The sequence below is a fragment of the Urocitellus parryii genome, chromosome 8 (assembly GCF_045843805.1).
Source record: "Urocitellus parryii isolate mUroPar1 chromosome 8, mUroPar1.hap1, whole genome shotgun sequence".
Classification (NCBI taxonomy): domain Eukaryota; kingdom Metazoa; phylum Chordata; class Mammalia; order Rodentia; family Sciuridae; genus Urocitellus; species Urocitellus parryii.
In genome coordinates this window covers 1450532-1475574 of record NC_135538.1, presented here as the reverse complement: position 1 = coordinate 1475574, position 25043 = coordinate 1450532, and positions in this window count along the sequence as shown.

The window sequence follows — 25043 nt, the reverse complement described above, 5'->3', positions numbered from 1 at the left end:
ACCTCCAGCCCCCGCGCTGGGGGGATGTTTCAGCCAATCCCAGAATTCACACCCTTCACACAAGACAGAGACTCTGGAAAAAACCACAGTGCAATCATCACGCTGAAAACCCATGAATTCTCCAGATTCTCTTGATTTGCTCATTAAATATATATATATATATATATATATATTTTTTTTTTTTTGTTTGACTCAAGATCCCTAGAAGATTCCAGGCGAGTGTGCCCAGGCCTCCCCTCCTTCTGTACGGGAAGACAAGGGACATTGAATGACAGCCAAGCTTAGTTTTAATTTTGATATGTTTTACTTGAAATCTTGAGTATTCCATTCAAATCCTTCACTGATCAACTCATGAGCTTGTTTTATAGTACTTACTGCTCGGTGGACTTGATAGAGGCACCAGGAACATTCGGTATTTGATGATGTTTGCTACTCCCCCCTCGAGCCATTGACTCAAACATTCAGACAGCACCACGGAGGCTCTAGGGTGCTGAGGAGAGCCCAGGGCCCCGTGCAGCCGTGCAGCGAGGTCTTCCCCGGGTCAGGTGGCCACTCATGAGCATGTGGTTGTTGATTTACAGCAGGTCACTGAGATCAAGGTGGGTGGGCACACTGGGTGATATGAGACGGGGAGGGAGGGGCAAGCAGGACAAATATTGGCCCAAATTAAGTTTGAGAGAGATGGGAGGGCAGAGAAGAGAGAGGGAGAGACAGGGAGACTAAGGGATCTCAGCCCAGAAAAGGCAGAGACCAAGGTCATCTTCATGAAGACAGCTTTGCCACCACCCTTTCCTTCAAGGGCTCACCCCTAAGTCACCCGTTACCTGGGTTGCAGAAAAGGCACCGCCCACAGTGCTGCAGGTCATCTGGTCACTTGAACCGTGAGAAGCCAGAGTCAGCTGTGCTCCCGTGGGAAGTGAGGCCACCTTGGGACGCGGCTTCAGCTGTGCCCGGTGTGGACTTGGGGGTCACCGCGTCTGCTCCCGCCACAGAAGAGCCACTGGGTGAGGCCCCCTCCACCGTCCAGGCAGGCTGCTGCTCTTCCTCGGGGAGACCCCGCGTGTCTGCACCCCGCGTCTCTGCGCCCGCGCCTCGAGCCTGCTCCAGCACACAGCTGCCTCTGCCCGCCCGAGGGCATCTCCATGAGCCAGCACCCTTGGTAAGAGCCGCACAGCGCAAGCTAAGACCACTCTGGAAAATGGATGAACCCTCCTGGCGAGAGGTGGTGTTTTCTTCCAGGTGGTCAGTGCGTGTCCAAACCCTCTTCCTCCTGGCTTTCCCTCCTGCTTCTCGACACTTACCCCAACTAACACCTTCTGTGGGTCAGTCTGCAGCCTTCCCTCCCTTCCCTCCGAGTCCCCACGGAGGCTTCACGGGGCTGGAGGACCAGTCGGCTGGGACAGACGGGACGTGATTCGCCCTCGTTTTGGTCCACACTGGCCGGAGTCGAGAGGGCTGGTCCAGCAGGGAAACAGTTTCCTTCTCCTGGTCAACTGCCTGCGTGAAGGTGGGCAGCACCCCACCAGGCAGCCGAATGAAGGGAGAGAGAACAGCGGTGAGTGCTGTTCTTGGGAAGCCTGCTCACGGCTCCCGACTCGGCAGCACATCCGGGAATGACCACGCTGGCCCAGGCACTGCACTGGGGAGTGTGGAAGCCATGTCCCTTCAGAGTCACCCGGGCCACTTCACATCTTGCATTTGGCAGGGGCAGAATGGCGGCCAGGCAGAGGCATCTGTTTACGAGACAGCACTCAGCCCCTCGCCAGTCCTGACCCTGGCAGCTGGGCAGCAGAGGAAGCTGCGCCTGAGGACCCTCTTCCAGCTGTATGAGCACGGCGGCTCCTTTGGCCTGTGCGTCTTCCACCTCTGGCTCCAATGGCCCTGGAAATTCTGTCCTTGGCTCTTTTACGACTGGCGGATGCCCTGAAGGACTCCCTCCTGGACACCTGGAGATCTCCACTCAGCTGGAACCTCGTGCAACGCCCTTTCCCTCTGGCCTCGGGGGTGGCCCTGCAATGAGGGTCTGTAGGAAGAGGACTGGTGTCAAGGTTCTGGGGATGAGGCTGGGGGCTGCTCGTCCTTCCTGAAGGTGGTCCCTGAGCCAGAGATGTCACCTGCGGCCTTGTTTTCTGCGATGCCTGAGAAAAGCGGGAATCCCACAACAGAAACACTAGCTGCACCTGAGGTTTCAGCAGGGACCCCCACGGGCTCAGCTCGGCCCGAGAGCCCCGCAAGCCCTCTGCTGCAGAGTGCAGGCGGAGGGGAAGGCTCCCGCAGAAGACGGGCACTGGCAGGGCTGGGGAGCGGCTGAGGCAGAGGAGGTGGGCTGCAGAGGGGCGCTGGGCAGTGAGCCAGAGCAGGTGGGGGCCCTGTGGAAGGCAGGACTCATGTCTGACCTGTGGGTGGGCCAGGGTGGGCCTCCTTCCACCCGAGAGTCAGGAAGACGCCAAGACTCCAGCAGAGAAGACGGGTCCCGCCACTCTAGAGAACAGGCCGCCGAGCACTGAGATGAACCCGAGTCACAGGTGCCAACCAGGTGAGCCCCACCAACCAGGCCTGGCCCGGTGGCAGGTACAACAGAGCAGGTGACTTGAGAGCCACACCTGGGGATGTGGGGACAGTGAGGACCAAATTCCCGCTGCTTCTTGAGACCGGATGATGGTCTGGGGACAAAGGAGGGCAGGATGCCTGAGCAGAGAGAGAAGGGAGGGCCAAGTGGAGGCGCAGGAGCCCAGGCTGACTGAGGTGAGGGAGCCCTGGCCATCTCCACCTGGAGCTGCCTCCAGCTGAGGGCCGCGCCCCTGGACAGAAGCACACAGCACCGTGGACAATGCCCTGAACCAGCCGGTTAGGACCAAGGGCAGGCGCCCGGCTGTGCTCACCCACCCATGCTCGCATCCACGTGCATCTGGGGCCCAGCGTGAGCCGGTGGCATCAGGTGCTCGGGTTCCTGTGTCCCTGGGCTTGTTGAAGGGAAAGAACAGCAGGCAGCTAGTTAGGCAGAGAACATTTACGTAATCCGCAAGTACCAGGAAAATTGGGGTGGAGATTTTACCTTGGATGGAAAGTCCCCCTGCAGACTGCTCAATGTCCCCGGGCGACGTGTGTGGAGGCGGTACCAGCGCTGGCTTCAGTCCCTTCTTCCCTGAAACCCTGCAAGCCCACCCTGAACTCCAGGCCACCAGAGCCACTCAGGACAACGTGAAGCAGATAAAGAGCCGGAGCGTGAGGCCTGGGAAGGGGACCTTCGGGGGCGACCTGCAGTCGGAGGAGGGTGTAGGCTCTGGGTCACTCCAGCCTGCCCACGAAGTGGACGTGTGGCCAGAGCATCCCAGAGGAGGCTCCTGCTGAGCAGGCTTGGACCAGCCCCTCAAAGTGGCTGCCAGTAGGATTCCCACCCCAGGAACTGTGCAGCTGCAGCCTGCGCCCAGCCAGGGCCCCTTGTCCCTCTGTCCTGGGGGCTCCCTCTCACTAGGTGCTTCTTGTCCTGTAGATCCCAGGCCTCACTTGTTCCTGAGCTGGCATCACTGACCGTGGGCAGCTGCCTGCAGAATAGTCACTTTATGCCCTGTTGTGTCCCCAAATGCTGAGTGGCTACGTTTGGAGATGGGCCTCTGGGAGTGTCATAAGAAGAAATGAGGCCAGGGATGGGCTCCTTAGAAGAGGAGACACCAGACAGCTAGCCCTTGGCCACCTCCTGCCTGTGGGCAAAGGCCAGACTGAGGACCGAGTGAGGAGGACCACTGTGAGCCAGGGAGAAAGGCCCCCAGGAGCCAGCCAGCCCCCTGATGGCAGACCTCCAGCCCCCAGAACCTGGAGCCACGCAGCCTGGAGCTCCTGCAGCAGCCCCCGCTGACCGGCACACACCCTCCCTGTGACCGACAGCAGAAAGGGACTTGGCATCACCGTCACCCCAGGTCCTGAGGCCCAGGCAGATGCAGTGCTCTCCTGGTCCTGGCTCTGAGTGGGGTGTCCCGGCTCACGGGACCTGGGCAAATTCCTCCTGGCTTCAGGAGCCATCAGGCCCCAGGCCTCCTCTGGCAGCTCTCTTGACCAGGTGGCCCCCGTGACTGCTCCAGGTGGGTGTTCTGAAGCACATTTGGGGAGTGCTGACCTCATCACCCGATTGCTCTGTTAGTTTCCCAGTCCTTTCCTGTTGCTGTAACTGAACACCACAGACTGGGTGACTGAACAGAGGTTGAAGTTCCTTGGGGTTTAGGGACTGGAAGTCCGAGAGCTGAGGCTGGCTCCTGCCCAGCCTCTGGCCAGACCCCACGCTGCTCCAGGCCAAGTGGGGAGGAGGAAAGAAGGCAGGTGTTGGGAGACAGGCAGGGCAGGCACTCAGGGGACCGTCTCCCAGCCTGCTCTCAGGATACCGACCTCTCCCTGGGGGCCTGCGTGGATCTGTGACCTCTCACCTCTTCTGGGTCCTGTCACCCCTCAGCACTGCCCCTTGGAAATCCAATTCCAACTTAGTCTAGGGGACAGATGGCATCTGAGCCCAGCAGTTCTTCCTCGGTGGTGCTCACTCTGTCTTGGATGTGCTGCGCCTCCTGCAAAAATAGCACAGAGCCCAGCCAGTGTGTGTTCAAGAGAAAGTTGCAGAATTCATAAGGAAGGGCAGAAACCACCGAGAAGGATGCCCTGTGCCTACCTGTGAGGAGACTGCCGTCGTCTTGGGAACTGCATCCAGGGGAGTGTTGGGTGAAAGCCAGGCGGGGCTGCAGGCCTCTCCAGGCAGGAAGAAGACGCGGCACGCTGGAGCCATGCAGGCTTCCTGGCCCCCGGGGTGTGGAGCCTCCACTTTCCTCTGCCCTGCTGCTGAGAGAGGTTCCCCCTGCCTCTAGAATGTTCTAGGGCTGGAGAGACTCAGTGATACTGAGTGATGAAAATTCCATAGAGAAACCACAAGGATTATTGACAAACAATTGTGACAGCAGAGTATGGAAAAAATATCTAGCTTCAAAAAGTGCCTGGTGTCCACCAGTGACCACAAAACCCCAAACCTGATTCTTGCTCTTGAGTTGTGACTGGCCCACTGATGGCTTCCGGACCTCAGGAAGGGTCCTACCACCTAACAGAAACAGCATGGCCACAGTTCCCACTGGACAGAACACTTGACCAGGCAGGACCCCTCGTGAGGAGGGGCAGTGCCCTTTCCCACGCGGCCCTGTACGGAGCAGGGACTGTGGACAGGGAAGGGAACAGCTCTCGAGTGGCACTTCTTTCTGGAGGACGGAGGCATTCAGGAAGCAGGTACAAACTTACAAGCACATTAATGCACAGTCAAGCCTGGAGGACGCTGGAGGGTCAGGAGTCTGGGTGCCTGAGTGTCCTGTGAAGAGAGCCAGTGTCCCTGGGGGCTGCAGGAAGCCACGGGCAGGGCAAGTCGGCTGGGGGGGTGCGCCACCCTACTCCATCCTGAAGTGGGTGAGGCACTGCCCCGCTGGGTCTCTGCAAGTCTCGTCCAGCCGGGGAGGGCCTGGTGACCGGGTGTGTGTCCAGGCTGCACTCCATCTGGAGACCGCCCCACCGTCCGGGTGCCGTGGCCATGGATCCCAGCAGTTACAGCTCGACGACAAAAAAATAGGGAGATGAAACTGACGGGCATCTGGTGAGCTGGAGCTGAGGCTGGGCGCGGCAGGAGGGAGGCCGTGTTGAGGAGCAGGCTCTGTGTGCAGGGTTAGGGTTAGGGTGAGGGGAGGGAGACCAGGTTTGCAGTGTGTGAGCTGCGCAGCGCCCAGCAGCGCCCCCCACCTGGCGACCCTCACCTGTGGACGTGCTTTCCCCTGCCACAGTGGGTGTCCCCGCTCCACAGGAAACCGCTTGGCCAAGGCCACCGACACAGCAGTCTCTCTGCATAGTGGCCATGCGGTGACCCGGCAGTGCTCGGCTCCACTGACCATCTTCCTGACCCGCGTCCCCAGGCAACCTGGGTTTGTTCCTGTGTCTGCCTTCTCTCCTCTTGGCAGGCCCGTCCTGTCTGTGCATGGACATGACTGTTTCCGGGCCCTGTCCCCTGCACCTAGCCTCTCTCGCAGGCTCACTCCCACGGCCTCAGTCACCATGCGCACACCCAGTGCTCCCCACCGTCTCCACCAGATGGCCTTTCCTGGGGGACCCCTTACTGGGCACTGCCACCTGCAGACCCGTGCTGGACCTGCTGCCAGGCCCTTGCAAAGTTTGAAGGCAGCACGTGCCGCCTTCTGAAGTCCTTGGGCCTGTGGGGACTCCCTGTGCGGCAGGCCTGAGCCCTGGACTCTGTGTGAGGCACCATCTCAGATTCTCTGGACCTGCTCACCCTGCCTTTCTCTCATCCCTGCTGCACCCTGGGCACCCTCGTTGTCACCCAAGACGGAACTCTGCCTCCTCCTCAGGGAGCTCTCTGGCTCTGCCCGGGTTCCCTGGCACCGTAGACAGATTGGCTCGGCCCCGTCCTGTCTTTGGAAGGGGCCACGGCGAGCCCACATCTCTGCTGTGCTCCAGAGCTAAATGCCAGTCAAAGAAGACACGATTCAACGAGAGAACAAACGTGAACGGGGCGCGTGAGCCTCAGACGTGTGATGGCCAGTTGAGGACCGAGGCTTTTTCTCGGGGGCTCACCTGTCTCTTGTGCAGAGTTACCCCAGGTGTCCCCGTGGGTGTCTGGCTGCCTCTTCAGAGGGCTTCATGGCCACCTACTGCCAAGTCCGTGGGTCTGTGTCATTCCCGTCCACTCTAAGTCCACAGCAGCTGTGGCCAGGAGGACGCTCATGTCTTTCCCGAAGGGTTTTGGAGGGTTCAGTGGGTGTCCGCTGTCCTTGCAGCCTTAGGCCCGTGGCAAGGCAGCCCACCATGGCAGGCGTGGGGGGGCACAGCCAGGCCCTCCCCTTCCAGGAAGCAGAAGGGAGAGAGGGGTCCCCAGGGCCCTTAAGGGCACACCCTGGTACCTGAGGACCTCCCTCGAGGGCCCACCTCCTCGAGGTCCCTCACGCTGGGGCAGCCAGGAGCAGACCTTCAAGACACAGCCTCCTAGCCTCCCAACCAGCCCTCCCGTGGTGTGCCTGAGACAGCACCCCGTCCATCACCTGCAGAGTCCCTCCCACGTCACCTTGTCAGCAGCAGTGCGTGCGCTCCAAGCACACCACAGGATGACCTCGTGTGGCAGAGCAACGGGAAGGAAGTCCTCAGGGACACTTGGCTCATGACTCCCTGAGCAGCCAAGGTGCTTTGGGGACCAAGACAGGAGGGTCCCTCACCCCTTACCCGGCACTTCCTGTCATGCAAAGCCCCCCTCGCCTAGTCCCTCACCTCCCTTCCCTTACAGAACACAAGACCCTGAGGACAGACGGGCCAGCTTGGTCTGTGCCCTCATGTGACAGCCCTGCAGAGGGTCTGTCCCACGTGTCTCATCCAGCTGACAGGTAAACGTGGGCCTCTCCCCACGCCTGTCTCCCTCAGAGGATCCGTGAGCTTGGACATCAGGCTCAGGGGCCGCAGAGGCCCACGTGGCAGGGCTCAGGCGGGGAGTCTCTTAGGTGCTCAGAAGTAGAGACTCCAGGGATTGGAGGCCAATCCACATCAGAGCGTCCCCTGGCCATGGCCCCATCCTGTGGTCCATGATGCAGGATGACCACAGCCTCAGAGTCTCCAGGCTGCTCTGTCCCCTCCACGTCTTCATCCAGGAACTGTGCACACGGCCTCCCTGGCCACCCTGGGCTGGGAACAAGGACAGTGAGGGGAAGGCTGGGGGCAGGTCAGCCTCTCTCTGGGCCTCCCGCCCACCTCACCACATGCTGAGTAGGTGGGTGCCCAGGAGGACTTGGCACTTTCTGCAGGACTTCCAGCGTGGCTCCAGGAGGCTCTCCCACCATGACCTGGACCAGAAGGGCCTGAGCTGGGTGTGGATCTCCCCCCACTCCCAGGAGGGAACCACAGTGGGCATGGACTTGTAGCTGGAGGAGGTCAGACCCTGGCCAGCTGCTCTCCACTGGCACCGGACAACATCATGCCCGTCCTGTCCAGGCTGGACACAGAATTCGTGGTGGAGCCCCAGGTGTTAGAGAGTGATGGGTGTGGATCCGTGAGAGGGAGGGGGCGGTGCAGGGCTGTCCTGCCAGGCCACAGCTGCTTCCCAGGGCACAGGTGCTCAAAGGGCAGGTGAGGGCTCTTGCCCAGGCCTGGGAAGTGGGGCAAGGGTGGTGAGAAGAAGCGAGCTCAGGGAGGGGCTGGGTGGTGCCCACAGGTGGCTGGCATTCTGGTGGGTTCAGGCCTCGTCCCCAGTCAGCAGGAGCTTCAGAGTGGCCTGCTTCCCTGACTCCCAAGCCTCAGCTGCAGGGCAGCCATCAGGGCATCACAGCCCTGAGGTGGGGAGGAGGCCGGGGGTTCGGTGCCCAGAGGGCAGGCCAGGTGCTAGGGGCCGTGGCCAACCTTCCTCCTGACCCGGAGCTCTTTCCTGGTGTCTCTGTTAAGTGTCTCCTCGTTACTGGAATGAGTTTGTTTAAAGTGCGTCTTACGTCTACAAGTTTTGTGCTCTCAGGGAAGACAGTCCGTGTCCACTCCTGACTCTGGAGGGCATGGATCCGCCTTCACAGTGCCTTGTCCACCCTTGCTTTCAGCAGGCTGCCTCACGTTCCTTTGGTCCCATGGTGGGCAGCTGATCACCGTTGCCGTCCCGCCGGGGCCAGCGCGGCTCTGTTCTGACGTTGAAAGCTCCCGGGCGCGTCGGGAAGCGCGAGGACACGTGGTAATGCAGCTGAGACGCCCTTTCTCCCGGATTCTGAGCACAGGGTTGCCTTCGGGAGGTGGCTCCACAGCACGAGGAGCCACGGCGCATTTCAGGGCATCTTCTCTGGAGGGTGGGTTGGGTTTGGGTGCTGTCGACCCTTCCCTTCCAGGTAGGACCACAGCGAAGAACACCCAGAAGTGCTCTGAGAGGGAAGGGATCCTGTCAGCCGGCTTCACGTCGCCAAGTGATGAGCACAGCCAGGGTGGGGGTCGTGCCGCGTTGGCCTGACACTGCAGACACCCTCTCCGAGTCTGTGCAAGTCCAACCCAGACCCACGCGTTGCTCGTCACTGGTGAAAAGAAAGAGACAAACATGAGTCTGGGAGTGGACGAAGGCTGCTGCTCCCGGAGAAACCAGGAACTCTCCGCCTACCTTCCGGGTGTTCTCCGGGCACCGTGAGAGTCGGTGGAAGGTCTGATCCCGGCAGCCACCTCCAGGTGCACAGCCGAGTTGCGGCACCCACCAGGCAGGTGGGGCTCTCGGGGGGCTCTCGGGGGGCTCTGGGGTTTTCAGTCTATCGTCCACAGAGACCAGCAGCACACTCCTGGGAAAGGGCTGGGGTGGAGCGTCCCTGAATGTCCCCAATGGAGGCGACTTCCCCAGACCCCGGCTACACCTGAACCGCCACTGAGCTGTGTGGGTTGGGACCTGGAGGGCCTAGGCCAGGGAGCCCGGTTTGTGGCTGTGTACCTGGCCTTCAGACAAAGAGAACAATGCCCCCTTTCTCTGGCGATGAGGCGTGGTTGGCAGGGAGAAACCAAACTCGGGAAAGCAGCTTCCACGTCTTCATCTGGTCAAACGTCTTCTGAGACAGCTTAAAGAGAAGTGGGCCCCAGAGTTGCTGCACACACCGCCCTGAGGGTGGAGGAATTTCCCCAACTGCCACCTCGGGACCTGGACTCTGTGCTGGAGGAGGTCTCAGCCGGGCGGCCCTGGACTGTGCTGCCCAAGTGAGGCACAATCTGGCAAAGAGCACCGAGCTCCTGGGACCCCAGACAGCCACGCCGTCCCCACCTCATCCCACACCGCGCCCCGGGCCCCCGAACTCTGCTGGCCTCAGAGACCCGAAGGCTTTATTTTGATGGGGTTTTGGTTGGCGACCTCAGGAATCCTCATCTCACCTGTAGCTTGAAAGACCCTGTACCCAGGGATGTGCCCCGGAGGTGATGCCTGGTGCCGAGGGAGCCACACGCACAGGCACCCCCTGACTCACTGTGTCCCGAGGGCAGGTAGAGGCCCCCTGCACGGAGGCTGCAGACCCTTCTGCTTGCTGGTCAGCTCGCTCACCTGCACAGGACGAGCGGTCAGCATCTGCAGCAGGCCAGGCCCTGCTCAGGGCACCCTGCACACTTACTGCTTCAGTGTGAGCTCTGGTGCCCAGCCCCTGGACGGGGACAGAGAACCCCCAGGACAGAAAACATGGAGAGTTCCAGGTGGGGCCTTTGGAAACCAGCAAATGTCCTGCTTCCGGGCACCGTCATGTGAGTGCCAAGGAGGGTCCTCGGGGGCAGGTGGACGGCTCCAGTGCTCCTCCTACAAGGAAGGGAGGGCCTCAGCACGGGCCCTGCCTGCACCTCACCCACGTTTCCTCCCGGAGGCCCAAGGCCATGGTGCTGGGAGTCGGGCTTCGACAGAAATCAGAACCCGGCTTTTGCACTTCTCCCCAGGGGCAGCAAGCCGCCAGCTGCCCGCCAGAGCAGCCCGTTCAGGGTGGAAGGGCTTCATGGGGCATGACACTGACACAATTTTATATGAAAGAGAACACAAAACCCTAAGTGCAGACTTAGGTACATAGATGGATATTTATCTAGAATAAGAAAGAATTATAACAAACATGTCAGAACTGACATTTAAACACATTGCCTCATCCAGAGAAACACTGATGGCATCTTCTCGTTCATTCATGGGCCTCTGAGATGCCTTTCCCTCTAATTCTCGTCTGCACGTCCCTTGGTCGGCTGGCCCCGTGGAAGACCTTCTGTGGAAAGGCTGGAAGGGAATGCTGCTTTGCCTGAGGTGTGTGATCAAAGTTGATTTTTGTTATACAGATTAGAAAGATCTTACGTGCACAACCCACTTATAATGATGCACGTTTTTATGGCTGTTCTTTTTTTAAATTTGTTTTTAGTTGTCGGTGGACACAACACCTTTATTTTATTTATTTATTGTTATGTGGTGCTGAGGACCGACCTGCTTCCTCACACAGGCTAGGCCAGCGCTCCCCCGCTCAGCCCCAGCCCCAGCCCTGCGGCTGCTCTTTAATCAGGGAGAAGCCCTGTGAAGTTGCTCTCATCTGCAGCTGTATTTCAGGGTGTTGGGAGCTCCGCCGGCTCTGACCACACAGACCCTTTGAGTAGACCACACCCGTCAGCCGGGGCCCTCCACGTCCTCATCTTGACCAGGTGTTGAAGTTGATGTCCATGTGCTGAGTTGAATCAGTAAGAAACGTACTGTCCAGTCTGACCTGTGAGCAGATGATCTGAGCCCACGCACCCATGTGCTGCTTCTGCAGGACGCTTGCTTCTCGTCCCCCTGCAAGTCTGCTGGCAGAGGACCCGTGTGTGGCCACAGGGCTTCCCGGTGTGGACCCAGCTGCTGCTGCTGAGCTCCTGAGACGCCATCTGATTCACCCGGGCCTAAAACACCAGCTGTCACTCGAGCATGTTATGTGTGTGACAGTTGTGACTTTGCTCTGTTCAACTCCACGTGGCATGGCTCACGTCACGGGGGGAGAAGTGTGCCGGGTTGTTGATGAGTGCTCCTGGAGGCCGTCCTGCGTGGGAGGCTCAGCCTCAGGGACCCCGGGCGCGCGAAGCCAGGCAGTTACATGGCAACGACAGAACTTGGTGAGGGGGCGGTGGCAGATTCTGGGGATACTGAAAAAGGGAGAGAAGGGACTTAGCCACGGGAGCCATGGGAATTCGTGGGTTGGGGTCTAGGTTCCAGTGCTAATAACCAGAATCCATATTCAGAGGGGAGTGTTTTGCAAGGCAGGCCACAGCTTGCAGGTGCAGTGGAGGTGAGGAAGAAACAGCTCCCCAAGCCGCACTCCAGAACTGGGCCTCCTGGGCTGCCACCTCCTCTCCCCGTGGGATCCTAGTGGGCAGGAGGCTGTCAGCACTTCCAAATCCATATCCCACAGCTCCCTCCACTGGCACCAACACAGGGCTCTTGGCCCCTCCCACCCCCAGGTTCTGTAGCCCCCAGAGATTTCCAGGACAGTGGAGCCGCAGCCTGGCCCACCTTACCTCTCAGCTCCGGTGGAGGTGCATCTCGTGGGAAGAAGCCGAGTCCTGTTTGTGCTCTCAGCTGCAGAGACAGATGGGAAAGGCAGTTTTTAACTCTCAGTCTCTGCTGAAGAGGAAGTAACACTAAAAATGGGAATGTCTAAGTACGACCATTGTGGGGGACGATCAGGGGATGGGGGGCTGGTGAGAGGAGCAGAAATAGCCGGGAGGCTGGCAAAACAGTCCTCTGGAGAGAGAATTTTGTACCTTGGTTCTGACTTGGTGTGATGAGCCCTCCAACCTGAATCAAATTTCTCCCATAAATAGCACCTCCTGCAAGTGACGACTGAGAACATTAGGGAACTTTTCCTGTGCACACCGCGGAAACTCAATTTAGATTAGTTCAAGTGAAGCACGAATCCCCTGGATCACAGAACTCAACTCCGGGAGAGTCTGACTTCAGGCATGGTTCGACCCAGGTGCTCCGCCAGGACTTAGGCCACCTTTGCCTCTCGGTTTGGCTCTGCAAACTGGCTTAGTTCTCTGCAGGCTTTTGCTGTGTCCCACTCCAGCTCCAGGGTCATGGCTGTGTGCTCAGGAGCAGAGGGACACTATTTGTTCTAGTGTTTGTGTCAGTTGCAGCGAAAAGAAATCCTGCTGCTCGGGATGTGCACTCAGGCGCATGGGCACCCTGAATGGCCAGTCTGGTGAGGTGCCAGGGCCAGTGGGTTTGAGTGGCAGTGCCCTAGGATCACATGGAGTGGAGTGGTCCTTTTCAAAAAGGCCCTGATTCTGGAAAACAGACACACCTTGGGGTGTACTTGGGGTGACGTGGTGTAGAGAATATCTGAGAACACAGGTGGAACAGGGTGTGTGGACAGCAGCTCAGCACAGGGCGATGTCTCTGGCTCGATGTGGCTCTCCTCTCCCCAGGAACTTGCCAAGGTCTGGGCAGGGTACTGCATCGGTCAGGAACAATGGTCTGATTCAACTGGCTTGGAGTGCCCAGTGGACAGCAAGGTCACTCAGCATAGGGCAGGCATGGCCTCCACCTCATCCTGTCGCTCCACATCCCCAGCCGTCCCTCTCATGTGCGCCACACCAACCTCCTGCCCAGCCTCACCTCACGGTGCTGGGTCTTAGCAAGGGGCATCTGGAGTTTCATTTCCAGCATCCTGTTCTTGTTTGAAAATAGGTGCATCCCCTTCAGCTGGTTCACGAGAACACCTTCGTAGACGCTGTCTTCATCGAGAATACGATTTAAAGAGGATGAAGGGGTCGTGTTTGAATTGGCCCAAGCTGGACAGTGAGCATGGCCGTCCAGCCCTGCAGCTCCTGAGTGTGGAAGACCAGGCTGGCTCCGGGGTGACGGCAGGACCACTTCCCCTGCACGGGGCCCCTGGGATTTTGAGCTGATACCTGAGAGGGACAAACACTCCTCTGGTCTGCCTTCCCAGGCCCACTGCCCGGGAGGGACAGGGTGTGCAGCGTGAACCCCGATGCCGCTGTGTGTGGCCACGCACCTGTGTGTGTGCCTTGGTGCTTGTGAGTGCTTGAACTCAGCGTCCAGGAGCAGCCGGAGGGCAACGTGAAGAAGAGGTACAGATCCACTCCTTATATACTTTACGAATAAAAAGACACGTGCCCAAGACTTTATTTTATAAAACCATTCCCTACATCAGTGTCATTAATCATTAGCAAATCACTCAAAAGCCACAGGTACACAGCCTTCGAAAGGGAAGTTTATGGCTTGGGAAATATTTGCCTGTAAAGGAAAGAAAAAGACATAATGTTTGCATCAGCTCCTAAACCTCGCTGGCTGTGACCCCCAGAGGGTATGGATCTGACGGAAGAATCACTGCTTCTCACAATTTGCAAAAGAGAAATCTTTCTGTGCCCTCCTTTTTGAAAATGAGGGATGTGTTCATCATTACCATAGCAACGCACAACCCTGCAGTAAACATCCCACTGAGCTTCTCCTGCACAGGGTGCCGGGTCACGGGTCACTCACGCCGGCTGGAGAGCCAGGCCTGCCCTCCCAGTGCCGCATTGTCTGCAGGCAGGTGGCTCTGGTCCAGACCCCTGGGCACCTCCTGCAAAGTGCAGGGAACAGTGGCACGCTGTCCATGCTGCTGCCCAGCCGCCCCCTTCGGCCCTCCCGGCAGCCCTGTGCAATCTGTCCCCTCCACCTCCTCCCTCTCTTCTCACTCCGCCTCTCCTTTTTCTTCTTCTCCTCCTTCTTTTTCAAAATAGTTTTGGCCCAATGTGTTTTTTCCATCATGTTTTGACATATATTTGAATTACAAACTCAAAAGTTTTCAACTCCTTCATATACAGCGATAAAACAAAGCGCTCTTCTGTTACTCTCAAGTCCATCACATAGGACTCTCTCTCTCTCACACACACACACACACACTCACTCACATACACACACACTCACACTCACACACATACACACACTCACACGCTCACACGCTCACACTCACACACACACTCACACGCTCACACTCACACACACACTCACACGCTCACACTCACACACACACATACACTCTCACACACACTCACACGCTCACACTCACACACACACTCACACGCTCACACTCACACACACATACACTCTCACACATACTCACACACTCACACACACATACACTCTCACACATACTCACACACTCACACACAAACTCACACACACACTCACACTCACACACATACACACACTCACACACCCACTCACACGCTCACACTCACACACACACTCACACGCTCACACACTCACACACAAACTCACACACATACTCACACTCACACAGACTCACTCACACTCACACTCACTCACTCACACATGCTCACACACTCACACACATACACACTCACACACACACACACACTCACACTCAGGCTCACAGACACATACATGCTCACACACATTCACACACTCACACTCACACTCACCCACACTCACACACACACATACACACTCACAATCACTCACACTCACTCACACACAGGCAACAGGGCCTCAGGTCGCCTGAGCCCACTCTGACCTGGGCAGGAACTAGCCAATGCCCCAGGGTGCCCATCCCCTGGCTCTTGCTGTGGTGGGACAGGGACTTCATTCTCGCAGGACAAAGACTTCGAAGCCTTTTTTCCTCTTCCACACCCCAGTCGTGAAAGCTATTCACAGACAGGAACACAAGAAATGGGGGGCGTCCGGAGGAGAAGGGAGATGGAGGGGTGCAGGACCAGCCTCGGGAAAGTGACAGAGGGAGGAAGTCCCTCCCTCCTGCACAGCTGGGTCCAGCCCTGGTGAGGTGCAGGCCACAGTCATGTCCTGCTTGTGTGTTGTGTCCCAGCGCGACCCTGGCCAGAGGAGAGTGACACGTGGCCCCATGCACTGGGGTGGGAGGGAAGAGCACCCGGGAGACCCGAGCCAAGATGGCTCTTCCAGGTTTGGACACCAAACCCAGCTCAGGACGTCCTGACACCCTGCTTCCAGAAGATGCGTTCCCAGTTACCTGACCCATTTGCTGCGCGTCTTCCTGCCAAACCCTCGGCTCTGCACGGGGTCCTATCTCCTGGGTTCAGACAGACAATTTAACAGACTTTAGTAGACAAGATACCAGACAGATGATTTAACAGACTTCAGTAGACAAGATACCGTAAGCAACTCCGGGTTCACCCAGCATCTTTGAAAGAAATGCAAGATGGAGCCTCAGGATTCCACACCACAGTACACATCCTCTGGGAAGAGACTGAGAGTCAGCCTCCTCCCAGCAGGACACTGCCCACCCCCCTGCAGTGTGTCTCCTGCTGGGCTTTTGTCCCAAAGACACGGGCTGCAAACACCTAGTTTTTAAAGAGCTCCATGTGACCCCCCAGGTCCCAAAGCTCTTCTGTTTTTCTGCATTTATTTCTAAATTTGCATTTTTATTAATTTACTCATTGGAAAACTTCAAGCCTACAGAGGTTTAAACTGCAGCTGAAGCCTCTCAGGCTTGCACTGAAACACCAAGAGCCAGAGAGCACACTTCTGGGTACCCTGCCAAGTCAGTGTAGCCAGGTGCCAGGAGTCACGGGGAGTCAGAAGTGACCAAGGGACGAAGATCCAGGAGGGACACCAAGGCTGGTCACCAGGCTCCTCTGCTTCCATGGTGCTCTTGATCTGGTGATCGATGCACAGAAAAGTACGGAGAGCCATGTTCCCTGTGAGAGCTGCACTGGTCACTGTCCCTGCAGACCTCACTGTGCCTCCAGGGCAGCAGCCTTCCATCCCAGCTCAAGCCGGTGCCTCAGCCCTGAGCTGGGCAGGCCCCTCAGGCTCACCTGGTGCTTCCCATGTGTGCAGAGGGCATCTGGCCCCCAGGGTGGGAAGCCCTGGCCCGGGGGAAACACAATGACTGGCTAAGACAGAGCACAGAACTGTACTAGCAGTGACCTCAAAGTAGGTTTCAGTGCCCCTTGATAGGCCGAGAAATTACTGCAGACACCAAAGAACATTTGCTCATGTGAATCATATCTGTAATAACTGCTCTATTAGAAACTGGAGCAGAGAGAATCTAAAAACATTTATTTTAATCCATTTAAAGATAGCAATGATAAATCCACCATTTGTTAAAACAAATGACATATTTTTATTGCAAGGAAGAGTATTTTCCAAAAACATAAGGAAATTGGTGTAGAGTGTGATCAACATTTTCATAAATTCCTTAACTTTTGACTTGGTGGCAGACAGCCGATTCTCCTCCGGCTCCTGTCAGTGAGCAGCCAGGCTCTTTCATGTGGAAGAGAGGAGGAAAATCCAGTCATTCTCACACATGCATTCAGGCACACACATTAGAACACACTTTTATACACACCCACAAACATGCATATGCATACACAAAAATGCACACACATATGCAGACACATGCAGACATAACATTCACAAACATGTACACACCCATGCACATATTTATATGCAGGTGCATATGAATGCACATGCACTCACATAAACACACATGTACACATTCACACAAGCATGTGTACACATGTGCATAAACGCATGAACACACAAGCACACACACATGCTCCCATGCACACAAATATACATACACCTATAATGACAAGCATACACATGTACACACATGTAAACACACTCAAATATTCACACATACATCAGACAGACCTGCACACACATGCACAAAGGCACATAATCACACACATACACAAGTGCTCCTTTGTGCTTATGTACATACATGCATACCAGTGCACACTCTGGCACACACATATGCACACAGACACCTACATGCACACACACAAATACAAGCATACACACAAACTTATGCACACAAGGGCACACACACATATACCCAGACACATACTCAAGCACACATGGGCACATATTCACACTCAAATGCACATGCCTGCACTTGTGTGCACACACCACACATACACAGACATGTGCCCCCATCTACATACACTCACAATTACACACATGCTAACATACACAATGCACGCACACATGCACACACTAACATAATGCACACACACATGCACACAGACACACGCTTGTGTTGTAGAAAGGTGAAATGCTTTAAGAACCTCATGTCTTTATCATGGACATTCTTTCTTGATCTACTCAAAAGCTTGATGGGGCTCCTTTCATGAAAATTAATGTGACCTGTGCCCTGAGACCCTGTCCCTGACCTGCTTGTCCTCTTACTGAAGTTCCTTGACTCCCTTGTGAATCTGATTTGAACCTGGTGTACTAGCCCCTGGGAACAGTTTTGTTTACTGAAACCTGCAGACTGCTCCAGTGTCCCCGTCAGATGGAGGGGACTGGTCTCTGACCCTGCCAAGCCCCGGCAGCCAGCCTGCCACCCGCTGGTCAGCGTGGTAGGAGCTCCACTGCTGGACTGCTCACCTGGGGTCCTCACAGGTATCCCAGATTTCGCAGAGTGCAGGAGTTATCTCTCAGCTGACCGAGTTAGAAGAAGGGACTTTGAGCATTCTGGTGGACAGGACCTCGGAAGAGTAGATCAGGCATCGCTACTGAATTAGGTTTTAGCCTGGAGCTCAAATCCCCTGCCACAAAAGCACCCAGGGAGAGCCCCTGTGCGGGTGCAGTGAGGAGACTGTCTCCACCCTGGGGACATCAGATCTGTCTCTGGCTCGCTCTTCTGTAGGCTGTGGACAGCCCCCCTCCACAGCCCGAACCAGCCCATCGAAGGCAAGCCAGGGTCTCCTGCCCACCCGCCCTCCTTTAATTGTTCAATTTTAAAAGGAGGTGGGCAGTGAATGCTTGACCAGGTGGCCTGCCAGCCAGAGATGGGGCAGGCACCCGCAGGTCAGACTGCTGCACCTGAGCAGGTCTCTCCATCCTGCCCACTCCCAGAACACCTCAGTGTGGTGGTCTTCAGCTGGACTTTGAGATGGCCGCTGCACACTTCAGCAGGCGATCACCCACACACAGATGCAATCTCCACTACCCCTCTGAATTCCTCAGAGCGTAATTGCCTGCAGCAAGTATAATCCCTTCGCTGGAAATGCACATTTTTAACGGCTCTGTTCTGAGAGACACAGTTTGCGGTAAGCTGATAAGCAACTGCTCTTCCAGATGTGGAGTCCAGCCAGAAGCCCTTTGATAAACACAGCCTACTCCTGGTACTCAGGGGTGTGAGCTCCCAGGTGGTCACCCATGGGTGTGAGCTCCCAGGCCCTTGACCAACAACACCTGCTACTCAGAGGAAAGCCACTGCCCATGGGCGTAGGCGCAGCCCAAGCCAGGGGAGCGACCAACTCACTCGGGTCCCATTGAAGGACCTTTCTAAGCCAGCCGTCTCCCGAGGCAGCCACCTCAGGGGGATTGCTTTCTGGATGGGGCCAGACCTCGGGCCCAGGTGGCTGCCTGGTGGGACAGACAGCAGGATGTCTCAGGGTCAGCTGCCCCAGCCCTCCTGGAAGGGATAGAGCCCCTGCTGTGAACCAGGAGGCTGGCCCCTGCAGGGCCTAGGCCCAGCACGACCCTCCAGGGTGGTGACCAGGGAGGAAAGGGCGAGAACCCAGAAACCAGAGACGTCACAAACAGCATCTGGCCAATCACTTGATCTTTCCAAATTCCCACTTCCTTGCTCTCAGATCCACATGGTTTTCTAGTATCAGGAGAGTCAAGAAATAAGTGAGTTTAAATAGCGAATCATCGGCCTAGGAGAAGCTAAATCTCATTTTTAGTTTTCCTTTTCTCTTGACCTGAGGGTCAGACCTATGTTGTCATCTCTGCAAGAACCGTCAATTCTATAGGAACGTAATTTGACTAAAATCCATCAAAGTCGAATCTTTGAAATGCTGAGCATATTTACCAGAGCAAATGAAAACCCCACCTCCCGGGGCTCAGATAAACACACCTGACCTGCTCAGATTGGCCACCTCCATGCAGCAGCTCCGCCGCTGGGTGGGCCTTTCCTGGGTGCAGGGAATTCTTTCAGTGCAGGTGTGCTTGAGAAGAGGAGTCACACGGACGCACTGTCTTCATGAATTCCTTAGGCTGAGTTAGACTTTAAAACCTCCACAGCGAAGATGGACCCTGCACTGCCAGTATGCCAAGGGTGTTTAGAGGAAATTGCGTCTTATTTCAAAGCTAGTGACGGATTTCAGTTCTGCTAGTTTGCCTTCCTGCCCGCAGCACCATTGTTTGGTTTTGGGCAGCAAGTGAGAGCTGTCTGTACACAACTGTCCCTCCCCCCCCCCCCATTGGCCTATAAGTCACTAAATTTGCAACCTGGGTTTTAAACCCCATCTCTTCGTGTTTTAAAATTCGGCATAGGCCTTAAATGTACATAATATTAATTGAATTTTTCATATGTGCAAAGCACAGGAGAATGTAACAATAGTAACAGAAAACCTTTTTGAAGTTTTGATACGGAGCCCTCAGATGTCAGATTAATGGAGATAAACAGCTTGATGTGTCTGTCACCAGAAGAAATGACACCATGCTGAGGCAGGTGTTCTTCTTAATCTGCTCCCAAGGGTTCAGGTGTATCCAGGTGTGTCAGGGCCAGGTCTCTCAAAGCCGTAGAGGCTGCTGCTCTATGCGTCCTGTGGTGGAATTGTTCTTCAGGAAACAGGGATCGTAAACCACTCCCCAGTTTCCTGGACTGGGCACCTGGGGTCTGGAGAATCCCTAACCTGCCACCCACTTAAAATGCGCAGGAGGAAATGGCATCTGTAGACTTGGGCTTAGGATGTCAACACCTTTTCCGCGGAGACTCCTTTTCTTAGTTCAATGCTGAAAGGCCTTCTGGAGACACGGCGGACTCCTGGGCCACCCACCTGGAAAGGGTGCCAGGACAGGACAGAAGCCCTGGAGAAGGGACTGTCACCACCCTGTACAGATTGCATGGGAGGAAGTGTCCACCAGAGGTGTGAGAAGACGGTCAAGGGAAGCAGCGGGCAATGCCCCGGCCATCCCGTGATTTCCCGTGGGCTCTTCTCTCTGCCCACCTTTCCCCCTGCCACCTTTCCCCCTCACATTCCAATTCTGTTCCCCTACAGCCCCGTGCAGGACGTTGGGTGCCCCTCCCCACTCCCCTGACTTCCCAGCACACACTGAGAGTCTCACTGACCTCAGTAGCAGAAGCAGAGGGAAGAAAGAACCCCCCGTCTCAGGAGAGTGGGCAATAAGGAGCCAGGAAAGACCACTGCAATCCAACCTGTGGAACCTTCTCCAAGTTCTGCTCCTGACTCTTTTACAGGACATTTCATAGGATTTGGAGAAAATCAGGATCCTGGAGCATGATGTCCAGTGTGCTCTTGCATCGTTCCCAAGCTCTGCTACATAGACTGTTGTCCCCAAAGCTACGACCGGCAGCCCCTGCCGTCCCCACAGCCCAGTGGCCCCAGCAGATGCTTGCGACCCTCCCAGGTGGTGCCCCTGTCTCCGGGCCTGACTTCTCTGTTCCTTCCCTCTCCTGGTTCACCTCTCTGTGTACCCCTCTCTCTGCACTTGTTTCCCCCAAGATACCACCCGCTTTCCAGAGACTCTGAAATGTCGGCGGAGTTCCTAGAGCAGAACAGCTCTCTACAGCAGGCCTTCGGGTACATTTGGGTTGTGCTTTTCTCTGGGGCATTTATGTTGTGTCTCATTGTGACAAAACTCTTCCATATGAAGAAAGTTTGGCTGCTGTGTCAAAATAAGAGGGAGACAAGTCAGGGTGAGGGTCCCTTCTGAGGCACAGTGACCACCTTCTCTGCCTGTTTCAAGAGTGGGCTTCTGGGTCCCACGGTGGGTAAGGCACAGATGTCTTCCTTTGTCCTTGTCACCAGGCCCTCTTTGTCTCCACCTTGTGTGAGGAGGCTGATATTTTTTGAGAAGTATTAATAAGCATTTTGTATTCTGACCTTCTACTTCATCACAAGAGCCTCAAGGGGACAAAGATCATCATCAATGAGCACAAAGGGAAAGAATGAGGCTGTGACATTGAGAAGGATAGGTGCAGAGGACACTGAGCCAGGAGTCCCGGGCAGCAGGCTCAGAACTTCCTTGACTCTGTAGCCGTGCTGGGCTGGATTGGCAAGCGGCAGTCCTGTTACCTAGGGTGCTGCAGTCAGATGGGCCTGGCCAAGCAGCCACCCCCTAGGCTCAGGGACAGAGACGGCAGAGGGAGCGGGTGACACCAGGGGTGGGTTGGGGCAGCCCTTCTCAGCTTGGGGAGGAGCTGAGGTCAGGACCCATGTGGAATAGCTGAGGTCAGGACCTCGGGTGCATACGGATGGGGAGAGCGAGATGTTCTGCCCTGGCCACGTGGCAGGTAGCAGAAGGCCCTGCTGGGGTGCCTGAGGCAGGTGCTGACGAGCTGGGGGCAGGGCTTCAGAGGGTCGGTGGGCAACAGAGGGACCTGTGACCAGCAGGTGCCAAGAGAGCAGCCAAGAACCCAGACTCCAGGTGACACCAGGGAGAAACTGAAACTTGGCACAGGCCAAGCCAGCCATGCGGTGAGACAGGCTGCACCATCGCTGGTGGGCCCAGCAGGATTTAGAGGGCAGGGCAGGGCCTGGCAGCTTCCAACTCCCTGAGGGCCCAGGAAGCCTGCTCCTCCACCCCGACCAAGTCAGGGGAACGATGCACAAGGAGGCCCCACCAGGGAGGGGGATCCCCACAGACCCACAGAAAGCCAGCTCTCCCGGAGCTCGAGAGTCAGAGTGTCACTTCTAAGGCTCCCGAGTCCAGAAGGGGACGCCAAGCTGGGTGTGCTGGGTGGGCTGGTGAACTGGGCAGAGGGCGGCCAGCTGTCTGGCTGTCCTCCTACCAGGAGGTGGTCTCTCCAGGAGCCTCACGCCCCCCTGGGGTCCACTGCCACTAGTGGAAAAGAAAGAAAACTTACCCCTACCAAGGTCGGTGGCGCGTGGAAACACAATGCGATTGCTTTAATTCAGAATTCGGATGACATGCAGCCACCCGTGGTCGGGCTGGTGACCCCGGGCAAGCTCAGCCTCAGGTGTGTATTCAAGTGGCCGCCAGCTGGGGAGCTGCCTCCACAGGCACCCGTGGACACGGGCATCTCAGCTCCACCTGTTTGGAAGCTTCCTCAACAAATTCCCATCTTCTCTTCATCTGCAGGAAAGTTGTTCCTCGGGATTTCTAAGCTCTGTCAGCTGCTCAGCCAAAGGGTAACCCAGCAGTGGTCCTAAGGAAGCCCAGCAAGCCACGGACGAATGGGATAGGCGAGCAATTGTGTCAGGAGGAACGCGCTGTCTGGGGGGACATCGAGGACAGAGATCCTGAAAGACGCAGCAGGAAAGCCCCAGAACCCCGGGGCCCGAGCTGCCTCGAAGGAGAGGAGGCATGGACAAAGGCCAGACCCAGAGAAGCCTTTCCTCAGCCGGAAGACGGGTCTTTGGAGGTGACTCAGGGGAAAGGGAAAAGACTGAAAAAGAGTGAAGAAATCCTCGGGATCTCCGCAACGCCCTTCCGCGAGTATTCGCCCAGGGCAAGTTCCAGGTGCAGAGGGGGACAGGCAGAGCAAGGCCTCCCCTCCCTGCTCCTGGCCTCCTGGCCTGAGCCGCTGTCCTCCACCACGCCCTTCTGCCACCATGCTGGGCCCCGTGCAATGGAGTCGGCCAGCCGGGCACTGAGCCTCAGAAGCTGTGAGCCAAAATAAACTCTCCTCCTCCAAGTTGTTCCTGTCAGGTATCTTGGTCACAGACTGGATCCCCAAGTGGGGCTTGTCATAGGAGCAGATCCTGCCATGAGACTTGTTCCGGCAGGGGGCACTGGGGGTGGGTGCGCCATGCAGCTTCGTGCCCCCCACAGTGCTGCACCCTTTCCAGCACCCCCTGCCTAAGGAGGCTTCATGGTGCCTTAGTCCAGGGTCTACACTGGGAGAGAAGCGACAGGCTCTGAAGGCCCACTGAGGCTGTGGTCAGGCGGCTGTGTTGTCATGCTCCGCAGAGCAGAGGATCCTGTCAGGAAAGAACTGATCTCAGAGCAGAGGCCTCCTCTTTCCTTCATAAAAGAACTGATGACGTGTCCAGGGTCATCTGCTGTGTGAAAGGCAGCCCCAGGCCCAGCGCAACATCCAGCAAGGCTTCCCTATGTCCCGCAGGGTCCTATCCAAGCGTAGCTCAAGGGCAAACACAGGGATGCCTGCCACCACGTCAGCTCCTGCCTGTCCGCAAGGCTCACCCGCCAGCACTTGGGGGTCTTGAGCCAAGCGCTGAGCGGGACTGGGGATGAGCACTCTGGGACCCCCAGGGCCCTCTTGTTGGGGAGGCACAGGCAGAGGACCGGCCTTTCCCGCTGGGCTTGGGGGGAGTGCAGACCCCACAGAGTGCATCTGGCCAGTCGGGAAGCGTGGGGAGGAAATGGCATTTCGGCTGACAGCCCAGGGGAAGAGCCGGCTGGTAAAGAGGGCAACAGGAGAACTGGGAGGTGTGAGTGGCTGAGGCCAGCCAAGGTCACAGTGGTCACCGGAGCTGATGGTGAACTTGGTCAGTCGGGGCGCCAGATCAAGGACACCTGTGAGACCAGGATCTGGACCTTATCGCGGACTGTGAGAAGGGTAGATGAGTTTCAAGCAGGGGTGGCCGTCACTTCCACACAGGCTGGCTCAGAATCTGCAGGGCTGACGGTCTGCGGGAAGCGGGAAGAGGGAGGAGAGGGGGAGAGGGCAGGGAGCGGAAGGTGAGGTCAGCAGGCGTGGAGGGGTCAGCCTCTGATTCAGGGAGCGCGGCAGGCAGGCTTGTCTTAAGCTGGAAGTGGGGACAGAACTTGGGCCACGCCAGTCAAGGATCAAGTCCTACTTGGGGCCCGTTGCCATGGGCCGCTGCTGAGGGTGGCTTAGGTGTCTGTTTCCAAACGTGGTGTAGCCCTGCCCATCTGTGTCTCCCTCTCAGGACCCGGTGTGGTGTTTGAGAGTCTTGGAGGCGTGCCTGCTGACCCCCCTGCTCTCACTTCCAAGAACTTCCAAGGACCCCTACCAAATGTCCACCCTCAGGCCCCTGCCAGGAGGGGGCGCACACCAGCAGGCGGGGGGCCTGGACGGCCTCACCAGGGGGAGGCTGGCCTGGAGCTGGCAGGAATGGAGGTGGGTAGGACCTGGGTGGTCAGTCCCCAGGCCTCTGAAGCCCAGGCCCAGGAGGGAGAGTAGCCCAAGTGAGGACGTGGCCCATCCCCAGTTCTCCAGGTGATGGAGTGACCACTGTCGTCATGGAGGTTCCTGTCCCTAACTTGTCACCCACACAGTCTGTAGCTATACCTGAGCACGGTGGTGTCTTCACGGAGCTTCCTTGAACGTGGGCCTCGTGTTCAAAGCCTGACTCCCGTGACGCTAGGTGCTTGCTCTTGAGGCAGCTCTGAAGGCCTCTCGGGCTTCGTGGAGACGAAAACCATCAAACACCTGCAGCTGTGGTCGTCCATGGGGCAGTTCTCAATCTGCTTCCATGCTATGAAATAAGCAGGTCCCCAAGTTGTCCCCCTGCCTGGCAGAGCTCCGCAGACCCCTCTGGGTTCTCAGGCGGGGTCGGGATCTGCGTGGATCTCCGTCTCCACTCCCCCTTCCTCTCCCAGA